Genomic DNA, 27,681 nt, shown 5'->3' on the forward strand with positions numbered 1-27,681 from the left:
CTAAAACATTACATAAAAATATAATCTCAGTAAAACATCAGTGTTTCAAGTTGTTTTTTAAAATTCTTCCAAAGTAGTGGCTTAGTTGGTTAAGCATCTGACTCTTGATTTCAGCTCAGGTCATGATCTCAGGGTCCTGGGATCAAGCCCAGGGACCAGTCCCACCTAGGGCTCCTTGCTCCAGAGTCTGCTTGAGAGTATCTCTCTCCTCTCCCTTTGCCCCCCCTGCCCCCGCTCATGGGCTAAATAAATAAATAAATAAAATCCTTTAGAAAAATAAAAAGTAAATAAAAAATAGAATTCTTTCAAAGTATACAATATAGGAGAAAATTTAAATAAATAAATAAAAGTTGTTAGAAATTTTATATGTATAGACATTTTCTTTGTTGCTCATTTCAGTTGTATTATTTTACACTTAATAACTCACTTTCTTAGAAACAAAGTGAAACAAAAATATAGCTCTGAGTTAGTTTATCATAAACACCAGTCACTTGTTTTACCCCCTTCCCCAAGATGGTAAATATCATATTCCTGATTTTTAAGTGAGGAATCAGACACATTAGAGTTTGCACAGTTTCATGTATTTCAAGGTTGAAGAGGTGGAAGAAGATAGAGATGGCATATCTGCCTGGATTACTATACAATCATGGATGTTCATATAATAGGATGTCTGCAATATAAATTTTCACTGCAATTTCACTATCAAATTAAGATGAATATGATTTTTTATACATTGTCCATGTACATATGTGCATGTGTGCGTGTTTGTGTTTATTGGAGAAAGAGAAACAAGTGTGTACTTTGTTATGTGAAAATCCTCCATTGCAAGTTTGGGTCCAAGTTAAATAATCCTACTGGTTGTTCACATGTCACACAGTTGTATGCAGATTAGTCTGTTAAGAAAGCAAGTTATTAGATGCATAAATATTTACAACTGTTTTATCTTCTTGTGGATTGTCCCCTTTATGATTATATAGTGCAATGCACTTCTTTGTCTCTTTTTACAGTCTTTAAGTCTAGTTTGTCCTATATGAGTATTGCTACTCTGGCTTTCATTTGACATCCACTTGCATGATAAATGTTTCACCACCTCCTCACTTTCAATCTGCAGGTGTTCTTATGTCTAATGTACATAATAGAAAACCCAGAGATCGACCCACAACTATATGATCATTTAATTTTTGACAAAGCAGGAAAGAATATCCAATGGGAAAAAGAGAGTATCTTCAACAAATGTTGTTGGGAAAACTGGACATTAACATGAAAAGGAATGAAACTGGAACACTTTCTTACACCATACACAAAAATAAATTCAAAATAGATGAAAGACCTAAATGTGAGACGGGAAACCATCAAAATCCCAGAGAACATAGGCAGTAACCTCTTTGACATCAGTCATACCATCTTCTTTCTAGATATACCTTCTAAGGCAAGTGAAACAAAAGCAAAAAATAGACTGTTGGGACTTCATCAAGATAAAAATCTTCACAGGGAAGGAGATAATCAACAAAACCAAAGAAAACCTATGGAATGGGAGAAGATATTTGGAAATGACCTATCTGATGAAGGGTTAATATCCAAAATACATAAAGAACTTATAAAACTCAACAGCCCAAAAATGAGTAATCCAATTGAAAATGGGTCGTAGACATGGATAGACCTTTCTCCAAAGAAGATATAGATATAGCCAACAGACACATGAAAAGATGTTCCACATCATGATCAGGGAAATGAAAATCAAAACTGCCATGAGATATCACCTCATAGCTGTCAGAAGGCTAAAATCAACAACACAAGAAAAAACAGGTGTTGGTGAGGATGTGGAGAAAAAGGAACCCTCTTACACTGTTGATGGGAATGCAAACTGGTGCAACCACTGTGGCAAACAGTATGGAGGTTCCTCAAAAAGTTAAAAATAGAACTACCCTATGATCCAGCAATTGCACTACTAGGTATTTAGCCAAAAGATACAAAAATAATAATTTGAAGTGATACATGCACTCTGGTGTTTATAGCAGCATTATCAACAATAGCCAATTATGTAAAGAGCCCAAATGTCCATTAACTGATGAATGGATAAAGAAGAAATGGTGTATATATGTACAATGGAATATTACTCAGCCATAAAGAAGAATGAGATCTTGCCATTGACAACCACATGGATGGAGCTAGAGAGTATTATTCTAAGGGAAATGAGTCAGTCAGAGAAAGACGATAATCGTATGATTTCACTCGTATGTGGAATTTAAAAAACAAAACAGATGAGAACATAGAGGGGGAAAAGAGAGGGAAACCATAAAACAGACTCTTAACTATAGAGAATAACCTAAGGGTTGCTGGAGGTGGGCAGGGGGATGGGTTAAATGGGGGATGTATATTAAGGAGTGCTCTTGTTGTGATGGGCACCGGGTGTCATATGTATGTGATGAGTCACTAAATTCTACTCCTGAAACTAATATTACACTATATGTTAACTAACTGGAATTCAAATAAAAGCTCAAAACAAAAATAAGTAAATAAAAGAAAAAAAATCTGTCCACATTTCATCTTAAATAATAAATTAATGCACAACGCAGGGAAAAAAAAAACAAATAGAATCAAAATTGCTTGATTGTCTCCATTTTTTAAGCTTTAAAAAAAAAAATCCAAAAAAGAACAGGGTACGTATTATATCAAGGACAATACGTTCTGAGAGTCTCTAAATTCACTTCAATTAAACCCCCAATTTTTCTCATCTTTAAGGATTTTTTTCACCTTTTCCTAATTCCATGATTTCATTTAGTTGAAATGTCCACAGTACTTAAGACACATTGTAAGTTATAAAGAAAGATCTTTATCTCCAGTGGCTATCTCACTTTGTTCATCTATACCTAGGGTCATGGTCTTCAAATATTTTACAGCATTTCTATTATAATATATCTAGATGGTAACATTTCACAATAATTATTAACAGGAAAAAATGCCTTAACAGGGAAAATGCATCACAATGCTTCAAAGCCCTGTTTCAACAACATATACGTTACTGATATAGCTAATTGATCTGTTTTACTACTGCTTTCCAGTTTCATTTATATTTAAAAAAAATAAGGAATGGATTGTTACACATAATCACCAAATGTTATCTTTTTATCATGGTAGGTGCTATAAGAAACACAAGCAAAGACAAAAAATAAGTTGTCTCTTTCCTCAAGCTCCTTAGATTCTAATAGGTTTCTCTAAAACACAATCAAATAATAATATTGTTAAATAGAAAGGGGTGAAGTCTTGCATTTCCACTAATATTGTGGGCTACCAACCCAGAGCAATTATTTTCACTGATTACGTTTCCAAAGGAATGGGATTGTATATTAAAGAAAATATTTAAATGGGTAAAACTCTGAGACTACATAGAACTGATGAGAGAGCCTATTGAAAAGATTTATCAAAGATCCAAGAAGCCCAGAGACTCACAGGAATTAACAAGAAGGATAAATACGATGAAATTTACATTGTGGTAATAATGAAGAACACTGAAAATAAGACGTAAATTTTACAAGCTGCCAGAACTAAAAGTTTACCTTAGAAGGGGTAACAGTTTGACAGATGACTTCTCTTCTGTCACAATGGATGTGAGAAGACAGAAATATGACAGTGCCCATGTGCTGAGACAGCAATAACTGTCAGCCTAGATCATTATAACCAGTGAAGGCGTCTTTCAAAATGAAAGTGATATAAAGACATTTTCTAACAGAAATCACTGTGGCGTGCCACCCGCAGATACTCTCTAAAGAAAATTCTAAATGTTGTGCTAATGGGGGGACTAGAGTAAGAGGAATAAGGAAAATCACAGTGGGTTAAATATACAGAGGGAACACTAAATGTATATTAATTGCTTAAAATGATATTAGTGGTTTGTAAAATTTATATCAAAAAGGAAAGAATTAAAATGCACACAAAATAGCATGCAATTGCTGATGGGGAAGAATCAAGTTAAAATGTCCTAAAATCTTTTAATTTTCCAGGACAAGGTAAAATATATTGATTAAACTTGGAGATTGATTGATCAAGTGTATATTTTTTAATGGCCAGGGCACATAATACAGGATAGAGACAAAAAGTGTAACTTACAAACTAGTGGAGGGATATAAACAGAAAGAATAAATAATAAATTCAAATGGATCCACATTGAAATTTAGTACAGTCTAAGTTTTTACAAATTTTTTAAGGGAGAAATAAAATAAGAAGGAGTTCAATTTAAATATAAAATGGAGAGGACAGAATAAAATTAATGTTAAATTTTTGAAAGACTAATACAATTGACAAATCTCTGGCAAGACTGAGTACAAAAAGAGAGTAGGGAAGAGAGGGTGTGTACCCACATACATACATGCCCCAGAAGCGAGAAAGAATTACTAATTATATAAACTGAAGACTTCAAAGAATAGTGAGAAAATTTAGAGATAACTCAGGTCAAAAATTGTACTTGGAGAACTTGCACAAGAAGAAAATAGAAAATCTTCATTGTTTCATAATTAAGACTGAGTACATAGGCAAAATATTCTAAGAAGAAATTCAAACCTTGGTGGCTTCATTTAGCAAGCTTAACAAATGTTCATGGAACAAAAAATTCCATGTTTACTCATTCTGTTCCAAAACATAGTGAGGGAAACTCCACAGCTCACTTTAAGAAGATAGCATAAACTTAATACTAAACTTGGAAAAGAAGAAGCCAAGAGAAAATAATAATGCTTTAGTATAATTAAACTGTATACAGTATAAAAACAATTACAGTTTAGGTCAGATAAGAATGTAAGAGTTCAAAACACTTGTTAGAAAAAAATCCGTTAAGTGTGTGAAAAGGGTAATTCATTACATGCCAGATTTTGTGTGTATGATTTACTTAAGTCTTTGGTCTGCATTTCTTCTGAATTGTATCTTTTCTCTTACAGATGTGTTGATTCTTGTTGAGTCTTGTAAAATAGTGGCTATAAGCTGTTTTTGCAAATATCTTCTCTACTCAGTCTTTTGGCCTATCATAGTCTTAATGGGTCCTTAAATAAGGAGAGCTTCTGAATTCTGATGCAGTCTGATAAAGTAATTTATTTTTCTCTAACATAGAGTTCTTTAGTTCCTTTTTTGATTATCCTATTTAATAAACTGTTAACCTACTCTAAGTTTATTAACATAATTATCTAAAAGCTCCATATTTTTTATCTTGTATTTAGATTATTACTATTTTTATCCTTTATGTTTAAATCTACAACACATCTGGAATTTTTATGTTGTATGAAGTGGTGTAAAGATGATCAATCAGTGGTGTAAGGGTGATCAAACCACAATGTCTTTATGTGGAAAAGCACTTATTTCTGAAAAGTCCATCCTTACCTTGCTACAAAACAGTTTCATCTTTATTATAAATTAAGTGAATGCTGCAGTCTTGTTTTCTTTATTTCCTCTTTCCTGTATTGCTCCATTTCTACATTCCTTAAATTAAAATACAGTGGCATAACGTATGTTCATATTCAAGATTCTCTTGCCTATTTTTGTCCCATTGCATTGCCATATAACTAATGGAGCAGGATTATTCCCCCCTTAGTTTTACTGAAGTATAATTGATAAATAAAATATATACATATATATTTAAGGTATATAACTTGATATTTTGATATATGTAGTCATTGTGAAATAATCACCATAATCAAGTTCAATATTCATCATCCCACATAGTATCCATCGCTTCACATAATTACCATTTAAAAATTATTGAAATATAATTGACATAAAATATTGTATTAGTTTCAGGTGTACAATATAATGATTCAATATTAGTATATATTGTGAAGTTTATTTGATATCCATCACCACACATAGTAACAATGTTTTTCTTGTGATCAGAACTGTTAGGATTTACTCTCTTAGTAACTTTGTAATGTGCAATGCAGTATTATTAACTACAGTCACCATGTTGTCTGACTTATTTCACTTAGCATAATGCCCCCAGGGTCCATCCATGTTGTTACAAATGGCAAGATTTCCTTCTTTTTTATGGATGAATCGTGTTCCATTTTAGGTATATACCACAAATTCTTTATCCATTCCTCCATTGATAAGCACTTAGAATGCTTCTATGTCTTGGCTATTGAAAATAACCCTGCAGTAAACATGGGGTGTATGTATCTTTTGAGTTAGTATTTTCATTTCCTTCAGATAAATAACCAGAAGTGGAAATGTTGGATCATATGTTAATTCTATTTTTAATTTTTTGAGGAATCTTCATTCTGTTTTCCATAGTGGCCGCACCAATTTGCATTCCCACCAACAGTGTACAAGGATTCCCTTTTCTCTATACCCTCACCAAAACTTGTTATTTCTTGTCTCTTTAATAATAGCCATTCTAACAAGTGTAAGTTGATATCTCATTATGATTTTGATTTACATTTCCCCGATGATTAGTGATGTTATGCATCTTTTCATACACCTGTTAGCTCTTTGTAGGTCTTCTTTGCAGACATGTCTATTCTGGTCCTGGGCCCATTTTTTAAAATTGGGTTATTTGTTGTGTTTTCTGTTGAGGTATGTGAGTTCCTTATGTATTTTAGAATTAACCCATTAGCAGATATATTTGCAAATATTTTCTCTTATTCCACAGGTTGTCTCTTCATTCTGTTGATTGTTTCTTTTTCTGTACTGAAGCTTTTTAGTTTGATGCATTACTACTTATCTATCTTTGCTTTAGTTGCCTGTGCTTTTGTTGTCATACCCAAAAAGTTAATGTCCAGACCATTGTCAAGGAGGTTTTACTTTCATTTCTTCTAGTAGTTTTATGTTTTTAGTTCTTCAATCCATTTTTTAGTTTATTTTTGTACATTGTATGAGACAAGAGTCTGATGGCTTTCTTCTCCATGTAGACATCCTGTTTTATTTAATATTTTAATATTTAATTTAAAATTTCTATTAAATTTAAATTTTAATACAAATAAAATAAGGAAAGACATGTTATACTCAACAATATCAATTAACTGGACATAATTGGTATCTAGAAATTATTTAATTTCAAGACAGCAGAATATATATTCTTCTCAATCTCACATGGAACATTGAACAGGATAGACTAAATTCAGGTCCAGAAAATGCACCTAGACAAATTTCAAAAATAGAAATTATATGATGTCTGCCCTCAGACCCTACTGCAATTACAATAGAAACCAACAGCAGAAAGATAACTGGAAATACCAAAATTCATGGAGATTAAACAATAAGATTCTAAAAAGCACCTGGGTCAAAGAAGAAATATCAAGAGAAATTTTTAAAATATTTTAAACAATATGAAAATAAAAGCACAATTTATTCAAACTGTGGAATGCAACAAAAGCAGTGCTTAGGAGGAAATTTATGCATTGATGCATATATTAGAAAAGAAGAAAAATCTAAATGTACATTCCTGAGTGCATTTCTAGTGGAGAAAACTAGAAAAAGAAGGGAGATTAAATTCAAAGTGAACAGAAGAAAATAAATGATAAGAGAGCAGAAATCAATGAAATCAAAATCATGAATCAATAGAAAAATCAACAAAATCAAAAGTTCTTTGAAAATAAAATTGATAAGCCATTAAAAGGTTAACTAAGAAAAAAGATAGAGGACACAAAATACTAATATCAGAAACAAAAGAGGGACATCAATAAAGATTCATGGGTATTAAAAGGATAATAGTGATATTATGAATAATTAATTGCAAGCCTACAAGTTTGATAACCTAGATGAAATGAACCAATCCTTCAAATGACATAATCTGCCAAAACTCATAAGAATCAATAAACTATGTGACTAGGTCTGTGTCTGTTAAAGAAATTGAATCAATGATTAATAACTTTTCAAAAATAGAATGTACTGGGCCCAGAATGGTTCAGTGGTGAATTCTACCCATTGAGGGAAGAAATTAAATGAATACAATATCTTTCATAAGAAAGAAGCAGAAGAAATAGTATTTGAGTAATAGATTATTAATCTATTAATAGATTATTAGGCCAGCATTATCTTAATACCAAATCCAGACAAAAATATAACCAGAAAACTACAGACTGATATCTCTTGTGAACAAGATACCAACACCTTCAACAAAGTATTAGTAAATCAGATCCAGCAATGTATAAAAAGAATTATACAACCAAGTGGGATTTACCCCAGCTATGGAAGGCTGGTTCAGCATTCAAATATCACTCATATGTGGCATTTAACAAACAAAACAAATGAACATGGTGGGAGGAAAGAGAGGCAAACCAAGAAACAGATTCTTAATGTTCCGATGGTTACTGGGGGTGAGGTAAGCAGGGGGATGGGTTAAATAAGTGATGGGTATTAAGGAGGACATTTGTTGTAATGAGCACTGGGTATTGTATGTAAGTGATGAATCCTGAATTCTACACCTGAAACTAATACTAACCTGTATGTTAATTAACTGGAATTTAAACAAAAACGGAAAGAAAAACAAAAAGTCCAATTGGTGAACAAATTAAAAAAAAATCAGTTAATATAGTCCATTACACCCACAGGCTGAAACACAAAAACAAAAACAACATAATTGTATCAATAGGTGCAGAAAAAGCACATGACAAAATCCAATACCCATTAATGATAAAAAGTCTTAATAAACTAAGAATAGAAGAGACCTTCCTCAACTTGATTAAAAATATCTACAAAAAGGCTCAGCTAATACCTTGATGGTGATAAACTCAAAGTTTTTCTGCTAAGATATAGAATGAGGTACAAATGTCTCCTTTCATTACTCCTTTTCAACAGTATACTGGAGGTCATTGCTAACAAAATAAGTGAGAAAAATAAATAAGAGATATATAGATTGGGAAGGAGGGAATAAAACTGTATTTGCAAATGTCATGATCATCTGGGTAGAAAATATGAAAGAATCTGCATAAGACTTGTGACACTAAAAAGCAATATAGCAGGGTTGTAGGATGTAAGGTTAATATACAGAAATGAACACTTTTCTGTATACGTGCAATGAACAACAGAATTTGAGATTAGAAACACAATACCATTTACATTAGCAACCAAAAACGTGAAAACCTTATGTGTAAATCTAACAAAATATGTACAAGATCTACATGGGGAAAACTACAAAACTCTGAAAATGAAAATAAAAAATAAACAAATGGGGGCACCTAAGTCAGTCAGCTAAGTGTCTGACTCTTGATTTGGGCTCAGGTTATGACTCAGGGTTGTGAGATTGAGCCCCAGCCCAGGCTCTGCTCCGGGCATGGAGCCTGCTAAAGATTCCCTCTTTCATAAATACAGCCAACTGGTCTTTGAGAAAGGAGAAAAGTAATATAATGAAGGAAAGATTGTCTCTTCAACAAATAGTGGCAGAACAACTGGACGTCCACATTTAAAACAAAATAGAAATGAAAATAATTTGCATACGAACTTTCATCTTTCCCTAAAATTAACTTAAAATGGATTGGAAACCTAAATTTAGGATGAAAAACTATAAATCCTCCCTGAAGATAACATAGGAAAAACCTTAATGAACTGTGTATGGTGGTAAGTTTTTAAATATAACACCAAAGGCATAATCTTTAAAAGAAATAATTGATAAGCTGGACTTCATTAAAATGTAAAAACTTTTGCTCTTTGAAAGGCACTATCAAGAGAATGACAAGACAGCTGCAGACTAAAGAAGAATATTTGCAAAAGACACAACTGATTAAGGACTGTTATCTAAAGTATACAAAGAACTCTTAAAACTCAACAATCTAAACAATATGATTAAAAATGTGTCAAAGATTTTAACAGACACCTCTCCAAGGATGATACACAGACAGCAAACAAGCTTATGAAAAGATGCTCCATATCATATGTTATCAGGGAAATGCAAATTAAAACAACACTCAGATACCACTACACACAAGTTTGAAAAGTCAGAATTGAAACACAACTCCAAATGATGGCAAGGATGTGAAACAATAGGAACTCTCATTTATCGCTGGTAGAAATGCAAAATGGTACGGCCACTTTGCAAGACAGTTTGAAAGTTTCTTACAAAACCAAGTTTAATCTCACAATCCATCAGTTATCCTTTTTGTTATTTTCTCAAAGATGCTGAAAACTTATGTTCACACAAAACCTGCACCCAAGTATTTGTGGCAGATTTATCCATACTTGCCAAAACACTGACTTAACCAATATTTCCCTAACTAGATGATTAAATAAATAAAATGTGATACAGTTAGACAATGAATTGTTATTTAGCATTATAAAGAAATGATCTATCAAGCCATGAAAAGATATGGAATAATCTTAAATGCATATTACTAGTTGAAAGAAGGCAATCTGAGTATATGAAATTCTGGAAAAGAAAAAAAAAAAAAAAAAACTACGGAGATGGTAAAAAGGTCACTGTTTGCCGAGGATTGAAGTGGCAGGGAGAATAAATAAGTGAAGCAAAGTGGATTTTAGGGGAATGAAAATACTCTGTATTATAATTATGGATACATGTCATTTTACATTTGACCAAACCTGTACAATGTACAACAGTAAGAATGTAGGGTGAGTGGGTTATGGGAAATCTCTGTACCTTCCTCTCAATTTGGCTATAAACCTAAAACTGTTTAAAAACCATAAAGTCTTCATAAAAAAAAATTAAAAGCCATATCCTATTACTGAAAGATGAGAGGATAGTTTACCAGCCCATGTCTACACCATAGAAAGCTTAGTCATCTCCTAGTGCTTGTCACATGTCTAACATATGTTGGGTTCTCATATCTGATGATTGTTTGTTACATCTAACTCCATAATCTTAGAAGAAATAAAATATCTTCCTTTATATCCAGAGAAGCTAGGAAGCATGAGACTTATTTTCTTTAATTGGAAATTGTACAAAATTTGTAATATTTAGACTGTACTAAATTTCAGTGTGGATCCATTTTTTCCCAGGGAGATGAATTTGTTAGCTTTTCCCAAGGTGATTGTAGTCTGGGATCCAACACTCTGAAAGAGCTATTCAAATGCTTCAAAAATTGGTGGTATAAAAATGAGATCCATAGACAAAATTAGAAGTACTTAAATAGTTGTGTGAATTTTGAAGAAATGGTTATTGGGTATATTCATCACTAAGCAATTTGACTTCAGTTGGCAGAGCTTCATGTAAAATGGCATTAAATTTTAGGTAGAGTAATTGGGTAGTATGCATATTTATGAGTGATTAATAAAGTGAACTTAGGTGCAACAACTTGGTTCTTGGACAGATGGATTGATGGCAATCCATAGCAGTGCCGTGATGTGAATTTATGTTTATTTTTACTAGTTGCTTGGATGAAAACAACAACAGTGGTGATGATAATGATGGATATTTGTCATCAAGTCAGAAATTATGCTAAATACTTTACATGTTTAATCAATTTTAATCTTTATAAGAATTCAGTGACTCAAGTGACCCCATTGTATGTATAAAGAAGTTAAAATCTCAAAGTCTCAGGTTAAAAAACTAGTGAGAAAGGAAATTTAATTCAGTTTCTACTCTTTCTGTGTCTACATCCTCACCTGCTCTCTCAGTTTGTCAAGTCTTTGGGTTAGAGAGAGATGAGACAGTTTGTTAATAACTTGGATTGTAAGTAGAATCCAGAAGGAGCTGGGCAGAGGGGAATAATGGATGGAATCATCTAAATATAAATTTAATGGGAAAAAATAATGAGTCCTGTATTTATTAAATAAAACAATTGTATAATACTTTATTAAATTTAGTCATATAAAAATAGATCAAGTTGTAGATATCTGGAAATATAATTTGTGTAAATAACGTGATATTACAATTCTGGACTCATATAATCAGGTTGCCTGAAAAGAAGTACTGTATGTATCTCATGTAATGAGGATAAAAATACAAAACTGTATTTTTTTCTATCATTCCATACCACTTACTGTTGTGTTTAGTTCTGGACATCACAATTTTAAATAGTGACATTGACAAATTAGAATGTGTCCAGGGAGAGTAATCAGCATAAAAAAGAAATCAATACCATATATATGAAAAAAATTTTTCATTGATTAAAGAAGATTCATGAGGAAATTTATTTTTATTTCGTCTCAGTTCTATTACTTGGAAGAAAGATTACACTCATCTATATAGCCCCAGAGTTTTTGGACCAATAGAATAAATATAAAGGATAAAAGAAATGTCAGTTTACAATAACAAAGAAATTTCTAATAGTCAAAGTTTCTAAATAACTAGGCCACTCTTGGATATTAGGGCTTTTCTTTCCTTCCTTGATGCTTTTAATCAGACAAAAAACATATTCTTTCTTCAGGAAATGTGTAGGGATTGTGCACAAGAAGTTATGCAACTCCCTTTTTGCGTGATCTTCCATTTCTTAGGACTTACTAAATGAAACATAGTTATATGATACAGAAACAAATATGTAACAAAGCACTTTAATCTCTAACTCTTCCACCATCCTTTTTTTTTTTTTTTTTAAAGCTGATAAATCCAAGACCATGTAATTGAGGGTTTTATTATCTGCTTCATCTTCTACAGCAATCTAAATAAAGGGTATTTAAGGCAGATAAAAATGAGTGGCATATTACAAAAGCTGTTATACTGATTAAGATCACTCTGCTTCTTTAATCTTTAATCCAGTACTTTCTTCTTGTTTTCAAGTGTTTTTTATACTAAGGTATCCTGAATATCTGATAATTCTTACCAGCTACTGAAATTTGATCTTAGTTGCCCAATGCCTGTTGTCTTTAGAGTTTCTTTAGATCTTCTAGAATCTAAATACCTTGTTAGCAAATCTGATTAATTTAAGAATGCCAACACATTAATGAATCATAATTGTTAAATATCACTTCTGTACACATACTCAAGATTCTTTAAAAGAAAACTTTTAATCATTGAATTTCTATACTGAAAGAAAAAGTGCAATGGAAATTTCAAGCCAGTTTCAGGTTTTGGTTAACTGTTAGACAAAATCTTTTGTTTTTAAAATCCCATCTCGAAGTTACCTGTTTTAACCTTCTGACAAGCATGATTCAAATGGCTATACCAGTTGATAGTGCCTTCTATTAAGCAAAGGAAAGAGATGCATATTTTCAGTTCAGTAGTCAATCCTCCCTTTCCTATAATTTTATAGCCACTTTGGCAAGCAACCTCAAGCACTCAGCAGGAACCAAAGGTCAGAGTTCCTTATCTGCATTGCTAATACTGGACAGAAGAACCTACCCTCAGTTAGCACTTCAGAAATTGTCCGCCATCTATTTAATCCCAATAAATTATATTTATAAAAGATGATCTGACTTTTTGATCAGACTTTGTCTTGATTCACAATTTGCCACCCTCCCAGCCTTCTGGCCCTAACTGGGACAGGGCTAACAATGGGGTGACATTTGAGAGCAGAAATGAAGCAAGGAGGGAGAGAGTTAGCTCCCTTTCCTATACACTTATGAAAGGTAATGTCTGCAGATTTTCAGAAGCCCACCCTCCGAATACTCAGCTGGAAGTGTCTGTTCCTTGTCTTCTTTGAAAGCCAAGGTCTGTTTTAGCACTGTGACCCTGTCATTGTAAGAACTTTAATTAGTATTGAATGTAGCCTGGTAGAATCCTAAGTATCTGTGAGGCTACATTAGTTCTATGATTCCCGTGCTCCAGTGACTATGAATTAATGACAATATCAACTTCAAGGTTCTTCTTTCTACTTTTAACTTTTCAAAATATCCATTAGCTAGATTAATATTTTGTTCTTAACTGTTACATCTGTCTTTCCCCCTCCAAATCATGTCTTTCAGATTACAAGTATTTTATCTTGAACTAAATAGGGACATAGTGCTTCTGTTTGCAAAAAAAAATGTTTATTATTTGTCTAAGCCTAATTTAATTTACCTTTAAAATGTGGTTCTTCACGGTCTCTATTAGTATTGCACTGTAACTCTCCTTCATTATTATGTTTGCGTCCCTTTAACAATGCTTTTATCTTAGCAAAAGATCTTTTTGCAGTCCAGACGATGGGACACAAAGCACTGAATAAATTTAATTTTAATATTACTGGAGAGCTCCTCTATAGTCAAACAACATTTCACCCCCATCACAATGTTTATGGGAATGATTTGCAATACTGTATATGATATAATTCTTTTAACAATAGTCCAATAAAATGGATATCATTATATGGTTGCACAAATGTCTTTCCCTTCAATAAAATTTTTAGTTATGTGAACACTCTATCTTTTAGAATGACTTACAAATAAAATTTCTATCTTGACCTGTGCATTAAAATACAAGAAGGGGGAGCAAAATCTATTTTTTAAAACATGGCCTAACCACCTAGTGACTTGTTTAACTGGGCATCAATCTTTGTAGCTGCCAAATCTTTTCTCTTTCCTTCAAATAAACTGGCATAATGCTGATTTTGTTCATATGTAGACACAGGATGTCCTCTATCCTGGAGGAATAATTATTAGTTTTTCCTCAGAGCAATCTGAAGGGTACCTCTGGTCTTAGAGACATCCTTTTCTCCCAGAAAATAAACAAACAAACAAAAACAAAACCAAAAACAAAAACCAACCCTTATTCTGTTCCTTGCTCTTTCCTGCCCCATTTGAGGAGTGATGAAAGGAAAGCAAAGTATTTTCGGGAAAAATGAAGCATACAGAAGTACTCTTATATGTTTCAATGAAAAAGCTTAGATTCTATCTAAGGGGCAATTTTAAGTAAATTTGTTATGGTGTAGGTTACTCCTTGGAGCTGCTCATCACTATTTTCTGAATCCTTATCTTGGATAACTCATGAGCTTAGCCATACATTGTATGGTCTTGAATAGCAAAACTCCCTTTGTTCCTCAGCTCCAACTTGCCATATAAATATACTTCATCATCACTGGCACCAACACACCAAATTTTATGCTTGCCATATGCCTTAGTATATTTGGACTGCTGTAACAATACTGTAGGCTGGGCGGCTTATAAATAGCAGAATTTTATTTCTCATAATTCAGGAGGCTGGGAAGTCCAAGATCAAGCTGCTGGCAGATTTGGTGTCTAGTGAGAGCCCCCTTTCTGGTTCATATATAGTTATCTTTTTGCTGTGTCCTCACATGTTGGAAGTGGTAAGGAAGCCCCATGTAGTCTCTTTTATAAGGGCACTAATCCCTTTTGTGATGGCTCCACCCTCATGACCTAATCACCTCCCAAAGGCCCCATCTCCACATACCATCACACTGGGCATTAGGATTTAACATGAATTTGGGGGAGATACAAATATTTAGTCTATAGCACCAGGTTTCTTAATGATATGCACTGTCTATATACCTGGCCATGGAAAGAGTTCCACCAGGGCTTTCAGCATTTCTAGATTAGATCTGACTTAAATTGTTATAAACTTTTCTTTTCTCTGAAACCACACTTGTTTTATTTCCAACTCATTAATGTCATTGGACACTTTGAAAAGACATCATTGATAGCTAGTGATTATTTTTAGAATTAGTGCATAGTTTTTCTTTAGCTTTTTCATATCAAGCATGTCAGCTAAGTTTTCAGTTGCATTGTCTGCCCTTCTAATCATATTCTTAGTTTGGTAGAACTACTTCCAATAAGAAAGAGCAAAATAAAATCACTCATATTCAATTTTGTAATCCCATGGCTTTAACCAGTATCTCTAAAACGGTTGCTTTAGAATGATTAGTACTTATGAACTTCCTTAGAGTTAAAACAGAAACAATCAATATAAATATAAATGTTTTTTCGATGTGTGAGATGATGTATTTCATATCTCGCTTAATGAGACTCACTCTTTCACATGGGTTTTAAGTGAAAAGTATATCAGTTGCAGGGGAGGGGGGTGTGCTTACTTGCATCATTGCTCAGAGAGGCATTTATTCAGAGGTGCAAGTAAGTCAGTGCAATCTATGTGGGTAGATTATTTTACCTCCCTCCATGAAGGACGCACACACACACAGTAAAAGAATGGAAGTCCTGTGCTAGAATTTACTGGTTGCAAAGGTGTACATATACATACACAGTCATACATATAATGTATTTTTACAGTGCATAAGTTATCAGTTTTTTTTAATAATTACAAAAGAAGCAACTCTAATCAGACAGGTTATAAATACTAGTGCTCCCATTTTCTAGTTGTAGTCTCTTTAATAAATCTTATTACGTCTCTGAAAAAATTTTCCTTCATTTTTAAATGACAAAATTTAAAATTTCTCTCTTTACTCACATTGTTATTGTCAGGGTCAAATAACAAAGTATTTTTGTCAATTGTCCATAGACTGAAACTTACTATATGCATATTATGAATCCCTTATGAAAGATATCTCTCATTGATTGTTAATGGCATTCTGAATATAAATTGAACAGGCCTTTCTTCTTCTACTACTCTTCTTCCTCCTCCTCCTTCTTCTCTTTTTCCTTAGTGATTTCATACTGTTACTTAGTAAAATTACATAATGCACTCCATGTTTGTAGTTCAGCCTTCTAAGATTTGGCTGCCTTTGAGTCAGCCATGGACGACTAATGAATATTTTGATAGCTTGACAATCTTTTACAAAACCTGGTAGGCTAATGTTAGTTGTCCTTTTTAATATAGGCAATAAAAAATAAGTCTCTTATTAATTGAGGAGACATCCCAAACCTGGGTTAACCACCACCTCATGGTAGGGAACCTCAGGTGTTGATCTTTCACATTTGTTTCTCTGTTTGTCTCCATTCCTTTTAGAGCTCTGACCACTTGACAGGAAATGTTCGCCAGCTACTGATGGGATGCAATTACACATATCAAAATTATCATCCTGAGGTAACTGTCAGCTTAGTGCATTAGCTAAGGCTACAATTACATTGTGACATTTGGCTAATTGTCATTCAAGCCCCAAAGACAAAGATGCTGACTCTAAGTTCCAAAGCTGACCTTTTTAGAGGGAGCTAATTGGAAGGGTTCCTTTCCTTCCCAGGAACCTTCTATTTAGCATCTTTAAATAACCTGCAAAAGCATTTACCAGCATTAAGATACATAATGCAGTCACTTCCACTTACTCTGATCCCTGGATCATATTACATTTATCACTTGATTTGAAGCATTAAAACCCTACCAGCCTTCTCTTCTAATCAATGGTAATTATTTCAAGCAGATTTTAATGGATAATTCAATTATAAGACCTTCAGAAACCTGCCACTTTTAAAGGCAATGAAAACAAACAATTAAAAAAAAAAAGAAACACACACACACACACACACACACACAAAATAAGAAGGAACAATGAAGAGCTGAGGCAGGGCTATGAAGAACCCTTAGAGCTAAATCTGAAAACTTATCATTTGATATGAGAATTTGAATAATATAAATGCAAATGTTAAACTAATAGGTACATTGTCTTAGAACTCAGAACCACAAGTTGTTTTGTTGTATCATCAATACAAAAAATAATTCATAGAGATTGATGTATTCAAACTGAAAGCTCAGATTTAAATTTTGATTCACTAATATTTCAGGATTTGTTTGCGGTGACTGCATAAAATCATAATGGGTGTGTGTGTGTGTGTGTGTGTGTGTGTGTGTGTGTGAAATATGGATATTCAAGTCTACTCATTCTCTATTGCCAACACCCACCAATCTTAATTTGAAGACCCTTAAAATAAGTGAGTAAGCAAGCAGTTTAACATTCAAGACAATAATATAGTTTCATCCACTAGAAGTCAATATATTAGTAGGAATGTATTAGTTATCTATTGTTACATAAGTAAATTACACTCAAATATTGCTGTTCAAAACATTTATTCTCTCGTAGTTTTTGTGGGTTAGGGATTTTGGCATGGCTTTTCCGGATTGTCTGGGCCAGTGTCTCTCACAGGTATGCTGGCTGTAGTCTCATCTGAAGACTATACTGGGGAAGGATCCAATTCCAAGTTCGGATGGTGTTTGGTATGTTTCCATTCCTCGTAGGCTATCAGACTAGAGTTTCAATTCTTTAGTGACTTTTGGCCGGAGACTGCCCTCAATTTCTTATAACAGTATCTCTCCATTGGGTAGCTCACAGTTTGCTTAATCAGAGTAAGCAAGGAAGATGATTAGGAGGGGAAGGAATATAAAGAATATATGAAGAAAAGAGAGTACAAGAAAGAAGGAAGTCAGTGTTTTCTGTCTAAACTTGAAAGTGAGAACCTATCAGTTTTTTTACAACATTCTACTTATTAGAAGCAAATCACTATGACCATCTCACACTCAAGGATGTGGATCATTTGTGTTATTTTAGAAGGCTGCCTATCATAAGAAAAATTGGAGTTTTGTTTCTTTGTTCTCCAAGATAATGTGGGAGGTTTTTCATGCGTGGGTGTAGGTCCCATACCACCAAGGATGCTTCTGACTGCCTTTTACAAGTAGCCAAAAGGAAATATATGGATGTTAGATACACGGAAAGACACATAGACAGATAGATACAGATATAAATACAGATGCAGTCACAGATACAGAGACTGATGTAGATATATCATAGGACTGTCAAGCCTTACATTGAGTAAAGCAGCAAAATGATATGTCGCTGGTTTAAGTTGACTGTCACATTAACTCTTATGAACAAATGTACTCCATATTATAAGTAGAGACAATAGAGAATACATTTTACATATTTTTTATAAATTTGTAATATAATTTTTGAAAACCTATTTCAGATTCTTTATTCATTTGAATACTTCCTATGGTAAGCATACACATAGTAAATTCAGCAGTTATAGCTCTTGCATTATTTCGTGAGAAATATTTTCGAATAATAAACTAATGAAATATTCAATTAAAGACATACTGAACATGATATGTTTAGCATATCAGGTATCTGAAAGCCCCTTCCAATATTTAATCACCAGCGAAAGCATCCATTCCACAGTTCCTTACTAGGACAGAAAGGTGTGATTTGTTATTGTTAGCTAGCATAGCATGTCTGGATTTGAGTGAACAAATCTCATTTATTAACAAGAACTACAGTAGTATACTTTCAGGACTCTTCATCCCCATATTTTGTGTTTGTTTCCCATTTTTAGCAAAGATAATGAAATAAAACCTAAGAGAATAAGTAAATCTATATACTCAAGTTCTTCTACTAATTATTTATAGACCTTGGGCTAAAATCCATTTATTTGACTCCAAGTTTAGTACTTGTCCTAAAACTGCATATTTATACCAAATGTTACAAACCATAGAGTACAAGTAAAAGACTACAAGATACAGGGCATTTCATGCTTTTTCTTATTACCATTGTCCTTCATGAAAAGCATGAATGAGCAAGATTTAAATGGATGGGTTTTAAAGAAATTAGGAAAAGAATACGTTTTAGGAATTCTCAACCATTATAAGAAAGCATTCACATAAAAGAAATCTGATAACTACAAGTATATTTAACTCAGTAAAATAAGTCCCCAAATGACAGGGCCAAAGAACCTTTGAAATGAATAAACTGAATAATACAATAAATGAATTTATTTTTTTTTGAAAATCAGAATATTGCCTTTATCAAACACATACTGTAATAAATATTAGAGTCACTTTACTGTAGGCTGCCCCTTAAGTGCTGGATATTGAACATTGATACTTTGAATATGATTTCTCCTGAAATAAGTGTGAATTGTTGACATTATGCATACTACTGACACGGGTTCTCCATTGATCCTGCTCCTTCACTCTAGATTGCTGAACTTACACACACATATATCTACTCCTTAAAGTCAGGCTAGGAAATTATGTATCTGCTTATCATTTTTTTTATCTTAGAAACAGAATTTTTTTTTAAATTACATGTATCCTAAAGGGAATTCTCCAAGTATTTAGATTCTCCATTGTAATACATAAATCAACAAATGAGGGAAGGGATTTTTTTTTTTTTTTTTGAGGGAAGGAATCTTTATAGTGAGCCCACTAATCAACAGGAATAATGCTATATATTAAAATGTTTTCTTATTAAGCATTGTATCAGTCTTGTGAGATGTCATTAACCCCATTTTACTTATAAAGAAAATTAAGATTAAAGAAGTTAAACAAGTTGCCAAAGCCCCTGGAAAACTCACCAATTAATTCACACTGTTAGAATTAATTCCTTTCACCTCCAAAACCAGTGCTCTTTTCATTAGTCTGAATGCTATCGACAGACATTGATGGAGAAAAAAAAAAAAAATTAGGGAGGAAGGAAAGTCATTTCATATGGAGGAATAATTAGATTACCATTTGAAGCCATGGGAATACAACTAATAACAAGCAGAACTTCGATAATGATGACTTTTATTTTTTTAATTTTATTTATTTATTTGTCAGACAGAGAGAGGACACATGTAGGGGGAGCTGCAGGCAGAGGGAGAAGCAGCCTTCTCGCTCAGCAAGAAGCCTGCCATGCAACTCAATCCCAGGGTCCTGGAATTCACCTGAGCTGAAGGCAGATGTTTAACCCATTGAGCCACTCAACTGTCCCAGTGATGACTTTCAAGTACAGAAGTTCAAAGCTATTTTTTGTTTGTTTTTTATCATTACATGGAGCAATAAGCTATATCGATCTCATAACAGGAATATTTTTCAGGTCTTCCAATGGACACAGAGTGTGACTTGATCACTCTTAAGGTCATCTACAATTTGGAATCTCCATGAAACCCTAATATTGTATAGTTCTGAGTTATTAGGAAATAAGAAGAGCAACTACCTCAGTGCAGTATATAATTAGTGAAACAAGGTAAACAAAGGAACAAATGCTGCATTTCCTACATTGGAGATCTATATTGATCATATAAATAAACTACATTTTAAACCAAATAGTAGGAGTTAGAAATTAATAACAGTTTTCCCCCCATAATGCTTTGAAAAGTGTGGCATCTTTATGTGATTTTACTTAGATAACCAGACTATTGACAAAATATTCTTACAAATCATTTATTCTCTCCCTCACCGAATATTTAAAGAAACCAATTGATATTGTTTGAGTTGATCTATGGAGAGGTCCACATGGTAAACACCTGTGAGAAGCTCCAATGTGGAACTGAGAACCTCAATTTAAGAGCTCATAAGGTATTGAATTCTACCAATAACCACATGGGTGATCTTGGAATGGATTGTACTCAGTTGATCCTTCAGATGAAACCACAGAGCCAGCTGACAACTTGGTTGAAGTCTTGTCAGAGACCTGATTCAGATGACTGCAGGTTATGTCTGCCTGAAATTGCTGACCCACAAAAACTGTGAGATAAAAAAGTGTTTATCCTGAGGTAATTTGTCATGTAACAATCGGTAACTAACGCAAACTGAAATATTTAGTTATTTAAATCAGAATAGATTTAGTGATCATGAAAGCTGTAAGACTAATGATTTTGTCATTATCTAGTGAAAATAATAAGCCAGGAAGAAAACTAAAAGTTTTAGCAAAAATGCTCTGATAATGCATCACATTTGCCCCTCTTACTAGTTCAGTATTTAATTTTATGATTGGAGCACAATACAATTTTAATATGTTAAATACAATTTTGTAGATAGATGTGAAGATCTTTTTTTGGGGGGGGTTGGGATCTGGTTTTCATAGGTACATAGTTTTTTCTATAAAGGTTGGTATAAAACACAATTTTCCATGCCCCCATATATTACACTTGTAACAAGTTCAATAGAATCCTATCTATATTGTAAGTCATTAAATGCTTTCCACACAAAAATACTTTATCAATTTTTATTTTATTTTAGGAAGTTCAGTGCTCTTCTCCTAGCATATGGTTAATGTTTACTGAGAAAAATTTGGAAATGTTTCTTAATACCTTGACAAAGTTTTGAAGGAATGGCTATTGTAAATCTTTAGCGCGAAGCCCTTTGGGTTTTACATTGCATATGAAGAAAAAGGGCAGTGATGAGAATCACAAAAATTGTTCATTGTATGTTTCTGAAAGCATATTGAATATTAACTCAGAATCTTAGAATTTAAAGAGACAGAAATTATTTATTTCCAGTATATCAAATAGATTGTATGTTGCATGTAAATTTAATCCATTCTGTTCACTCCCTACAGTGCTGTGCTAAGAAGGATTCCTACCTCATCCACATTCATAAGAAAAACAAAAGTATAATAATCAATTAATTGTATCTGTAATTGGTAGAGCAGAAGAACAGCGATGCTTGTAACATTTATATGCCACTGCTGTTTCGGCTTCCTCCAGAGTTTTGTCATGATGGAGTAACCCTATATTTGCAAGAAGGCCATTTCAATATATCCTGAAAAGTTTTCACACTGAACTAAAGTCGACTTTCTTGATTTTCTAGTCCTAGTTTTGCTCATTGGTAAAATATAGCTCATTTCTATTTTATCTTTTCACTATCCCACCCCAGATATTTTTGAAATTACAATTTTTTAAGGTCTTACAAAGTCTTATTCTAGGGATGCCTGGTTGGCTCAGTTGGTTAAGCATCTGCCTTCAGCTCAGATCATGATCCCAGGGTTCTACATGGAATCCCACATTGGGCTCCCTGCTCAGTGGGGAGCCTGCCTCCCTCTCTGCCTGCAGCTCCCCCTGCTTGTGTGCTTTCTCTCTCTCTCTCTCTGACAAATAAATAAATAAAATGTTAAAAAAGTCTTATTTTAATTGTCTACAATTTCTATAAACTTCCTCTACCAAAGGACACATTGTTGTGGAACCCTTGATCTGGGAGATCATGTATTGATCATACTTTCTATATAGCAGTGTTTCTCAAGTTAGGGTACTGAATCAGGCTCCTTGAGAAAGTTGTCCTAGTGATTTTGCTATTCACTTCTAATTAATAAAAATGCGTTCTTTGTACTAGTCATTACATATCAACAGGTTTCCTGCTTTCATATATCTACCCAGTGTCTTGTCAGTCGTGGTTGAGAATTATGGGAAATTATCTTTGGTCCAGGTGGGTGTAATTAGAACAATTCACGGGCATTAGTCTTGGTCAAACATTCAGTTCAGCCAGTGCAGGAGCCTTGGTCTTATTTTCTACAAGGAATAAAATATAGCTTTCTGTACTGTATACCCATCAGGTGAATTAAACCCATTTTTTAGGGACGCCTGGGTGGCTCAGTTGGTTAAGTGTCTGCCTTCAGCTCAGGTCATGATCCCGGGGTCCTGGGATCAAGTCCCACATCTGGCTTCTTGCTTAGCAGGGAGCCTGCTTCTCCCTCTGCCTGCAGCTCTTTCTGCTTATGCTCTCTGACAAATAAGTAAAATCTTTAAAAAAAATAAAAATAAATCCATTTTTTATATAACATAAGATATTGTCCCTTTGCTTATCATGTGCATTAAATAATGTATACTAGTTAATTATATGCCCTACTGAATCTCTTTATTAATTGTTTCTTGGGCTAAAATTCTTACTTCCTCAAAGACTGTAAGTGTCCCAATGCATTAGTTAATGGCATGCCTTTATTAAATCATTAACAAAACTTTACAGATGGCTCTATTCTTTTATCTGTATCCATGGATATTACAGAAAATGAAATCCAGCTCTGATCTAGGAAATTCTAAAAAATGTAATAAGGGAATTATTTCAATTTCATGGCTTTGTACCATAACTAGTGTTTAACTCTTGGTGTCTTGCTAGTATTTTCCATGTGAATGTAATAATGCCCAATAGTATTTGATTTACAACAAAAACATATACTTAGCTCTTATATATTTAAAAAATATATATTTTTAGAGTTTCCTTGAGTTTTCTGTGATGGCCCAATGACTTCTATCTGAATAAATGATACAAAGTGTGAGATTACTGGGGCGCCTGGGTGGCACAGCGGTTAAGCGTCTGCCTTCGGCTCAGGGCGTGATCCTGGTGTTATGGGATCGAGCCCCACATCAGGCTCCTCCACTATGAGTCTGCTTCTTCCTCTCCCACTCCCCCTGCTTGTGTTCCCTCTCTCACTGGCTGTCTCTATCTCTGTCAAATAAATAAATAAAATCTTAAAACAAAAACAAAAAACAAAGTGTGAGTTTACTAACTACAGTTTAGTATTTAGTGCCGGTCATTTGTGGAAACTCAAAATCAGCGGGCTTGTCAAACATGCACTCATTTTAATTTTGCTTTCCTTATATCATATAAATGATAATATAGATGCTGATACTGATAAAAACAATTTAATTACCACTTATCAAGGGCATCGTAGCAAACATGTTGCATAGTTTATCACCTTATTTTATTTCAACATCACTGTAAGAAAGGTTCTTTTTGCCATTTCAAAGATAAGTTAAACTAATGTTTACAAGATCACACAACTAAAAAATATTAGAACTGACCCATTAGTTCTATTAATCATAGTGCAATGTTCCCACATGTTCAGAAAGCACATTTAAAATTTGAGAAGTTCAGTCTTTCTTTTCACGTTTTCATCAAAACTTTTTTTGTTTTTTGTTTTTTGTTTTGTTTTTGGTTTTTTTTCTTAATCAGGTTTTGGTTTTTGGTTTTTGTTTTTTTTCTTTTCACTCAAGTCCCTGGTCATGTATGATTGGGTAAAAATCTTAAAGATTGAGACTTATCACACATTATCTGCTGAGTATTATGCTCATCAAGATTGATTTTGCTGTTTCCAAGTCTACTCATTCCAGGTATATCAGTTATTATGTTTATATAATTTAATTAATATTGCATCAATCCAATAATGATGTCAAAAAAGAGTTGTTTCATGAAGAATTATTTGAATGCTTTCAAATATAAGCCAGAAAATTCACTAAAAAATGGCTAATTGAGTAGTAGAGAGCTAAAAAAGATGGGATATTATGCAAAATATATCAGAAGCATTTGCACTAAGATGACTTTGCAATCAGCTTTTGTTTCCCTCTCCATTTTAAAGAACTTGACACTGAAATGCTGTAGAATTCATTTTTGGATGTGATTTATGCAAGAGAGATTATGGAGATTGCCAATTAGTGGACATATATTCAAACCAAAAACCTGGACCCTGAATCCAACAATGGGCCAATGAATATGCATCATGCAAGTGTGTGCGTGTGTGTGTGGAAAAGAATATATTTTACTTTATCATGAAAGTACTACCAAAAATATATTGTTTTTTTATCTTGAAAATACAGCATTGGAAAACAAAATTCTAGTTGTTGTAATTCATTACGTGTTTTATTGACAATGGTGAAAGGAATACATCAATAGTAGATTGGATTTATTTTTGAAATACACAATTGTTCAAGAGTTTTACTTTGCCGTTTTGTAACTTAAGTGTGACATTTTTTGCTGATGTTCTTCTTAGAGTTGGTCAGAATTTCCTCTTTGGCTTTGTGGTGTTCATTTGTCACTAAATACTGAGATGCAGTCTTTTCCCCTAGTTTTTTGATTGTAATTCTATTATCTGGACCCTCTCTCAAATCTGCTTTAAAAGTTTCCTTCCAATTGAATTTACCTTTCACAGGATCATCCTGATCTTCCCTTTCTCCAACTTCAGCATGTCCTGGGCACTTCATCTTTTTCTTTTTCTTTTTTCTTAGAATATGTTTCAACTTCTGAATGTTTTTTTTTTTTTCTTGTTGCTACACCTGTTTTTGTCTCATTGACATTAGTGTCTTTCTCAGGACTCTTATCTCCATCCATTTTTGTCTCCACATCTGCCCTGGCTTCTCTTCTTGCTTTCCTTTCTTTCTTAGCTAGTGGCCTTGGAGTTTCCACACCTTCAGCTTCAAGTACAGCCTCCTGGTACTTTTTAGGTCACTGACTTACTCAATATTCTATGTTTTTTTAAAATTTTTGTTCTGTATATGCTTGTGCTCTTTAATTTATTTCTAGATCTAATTTATTTCTTGTGCTCTTGAATCTAGCTCCATCCCTGTGTTTGCAAGTGGCATTTTTCATTCTTTTTTTTTATGGCTGAGAAATATTCATGTATATATACATATATATGTATATGTACATATATGGGGATATATGTATATATATGCACCACTTCTTTATCTATTCATCACTCAATGGACATTTGGGCTCTTACCATAATTTGGCTATTGCTGATAATGCTGCTGTAAACACTGGGGTGCATGTATTCCTTTTAATTAGTGGTTTTGTATCCTTTGGGTAAATACCTAGTAGTGCAATTACTGGATCATAGGGTAGTTCTATTTCTAACTTTTTGAGGAACCTCGACACTGTTTTCCAGAGTGGTTACACCATTTGCAGTCTACCAACAGTGGAAGAAGTTTCCCCTTTCTCCACATCCTCACCAAAACCTGTTGTTTCTTGTGTTGTTGATTTTAACTGACAGGTATGATGTGATATCTCATTGTAGTTTTGATTTGCATTTCCTGGATGATGGATGATATCAAACATCTTTTTATGTGTCTGTTGGCCATATGTATGTCTTCTTTGGAGAAATGTCTATTCATGTCTTCTACCCATTTTTTAATTGGATTATTCATTTTATGGGTGTTGAGTTGTATAAGTTCTTTATATATTTTGGATACTAACCCTTTATCAGATATGTCATTTCCAAATAGCTTCTCCCATGCCCCTTCCTTAGGTTGTCTTTTAGTTTTGTTGATTGTTTCCTTCACTGTGCAGAAACTTTTTATCTTGATAAAGTCCCAATAGTTCATTTTTGCTTTTGTTTTCCTTGCCTCAGGAGATGTATATAGAAAGAAGTTGCTGTGGTCGATGTCAAAGTGGTTGCTGCCTGTGTTCTTCTCTAGGATTTTGTTGGTTCCCTGTCTCACATTTAGGTCTTTCATCAATTTTGAATTTATTTTTGTGTATGGTGTAAGAAAGTGGTCCAGTTTCATTTCTTTGCATGTTGCTGTCCAGTTTTAACAACAGTATTTGTTGAAGAGACTGTCTTTTTTTCCATTGGATATTCTTTTCTACTAGGTCAAAGATTAGTTGACCATATAGTTGTGGGTCCATTTCTGGGTTTGCTATTCTGTTCCATTGATTTATGTGTCTTTTTTTGTGCTGGTACCATACTGTTTTGATCACTACAGATTAGTATAACTTGAAATCTGGAATTGTGAAGCTTCCAGCTTTGCTTTTCTTTTTCATGGTTGCCTTGGCTATTTGGGTCTTTTGTGGTCCCATACAAATTTTAGGATTGTTCTAACTCTGTGAAAAATGCTGCTGGTATTTTGATGGGGATTACATTAAATGCGTACATTGCTTTACGTAGTGTAGACATTTTAACAATAATTTTCCTTCTAATCTATGAGCATGGAATCTTTTTCCATTTCTTTGTGTCCTCTTCAATTTCTTTCATCAGTGTTATAGAATTTTCAGAGTATAGGTTTTCACCTCTTTAGTTAGGTTTATTCTTAGGTATCTTATTGTTTTTGATGCAATTGTAAATGAGATTGATTTCTTAATTTCCCTTTCTGATACTTCACTTTTGGTGTATAGAATGCCACAGATTTCTGTACATTTATTTTGTATCCTGTGACTGTACTTGAATCTGTGTATCAGTTTTAGCCATTTCTTGGTGGAATCTTTCAAGTTTTCTGTATAGAGTATCATGTCATCTGCAAATAGTGAAAGTTTTACTTTTTCCTTGCCAACTGGATGTCTTTTATCTCTTTTTGTTGTCTGACTACTATGGCTAGGACTTCCAGTACTATGTTAAATAATAGTGGTGAAAGTGGATATCCCTGTCTTGTTCCTGATCATACAGGAAAAGCTTTAAGATTTTTTTCCCATTGAAGATTATATTAGCTGTGGGTTTTTCATATATGGCCTTTATGATGTTGAGGTATGTTCCCTCTCAA

Source organism: Ursus arctos, unplaced genomic scaffold, assembly GCF_023065955.2.
Source record: "Ursus arctos isolate Adak ecotype North America unplaced genomic scaffold, UrsArc2.0 scaffold_8, whole genome shotgun sequence".
NCBI lineage: Eukaryota > Metazoa > Chordata > Mammalia > Carnivora > Ursidae > Ursus > Ursus arctos.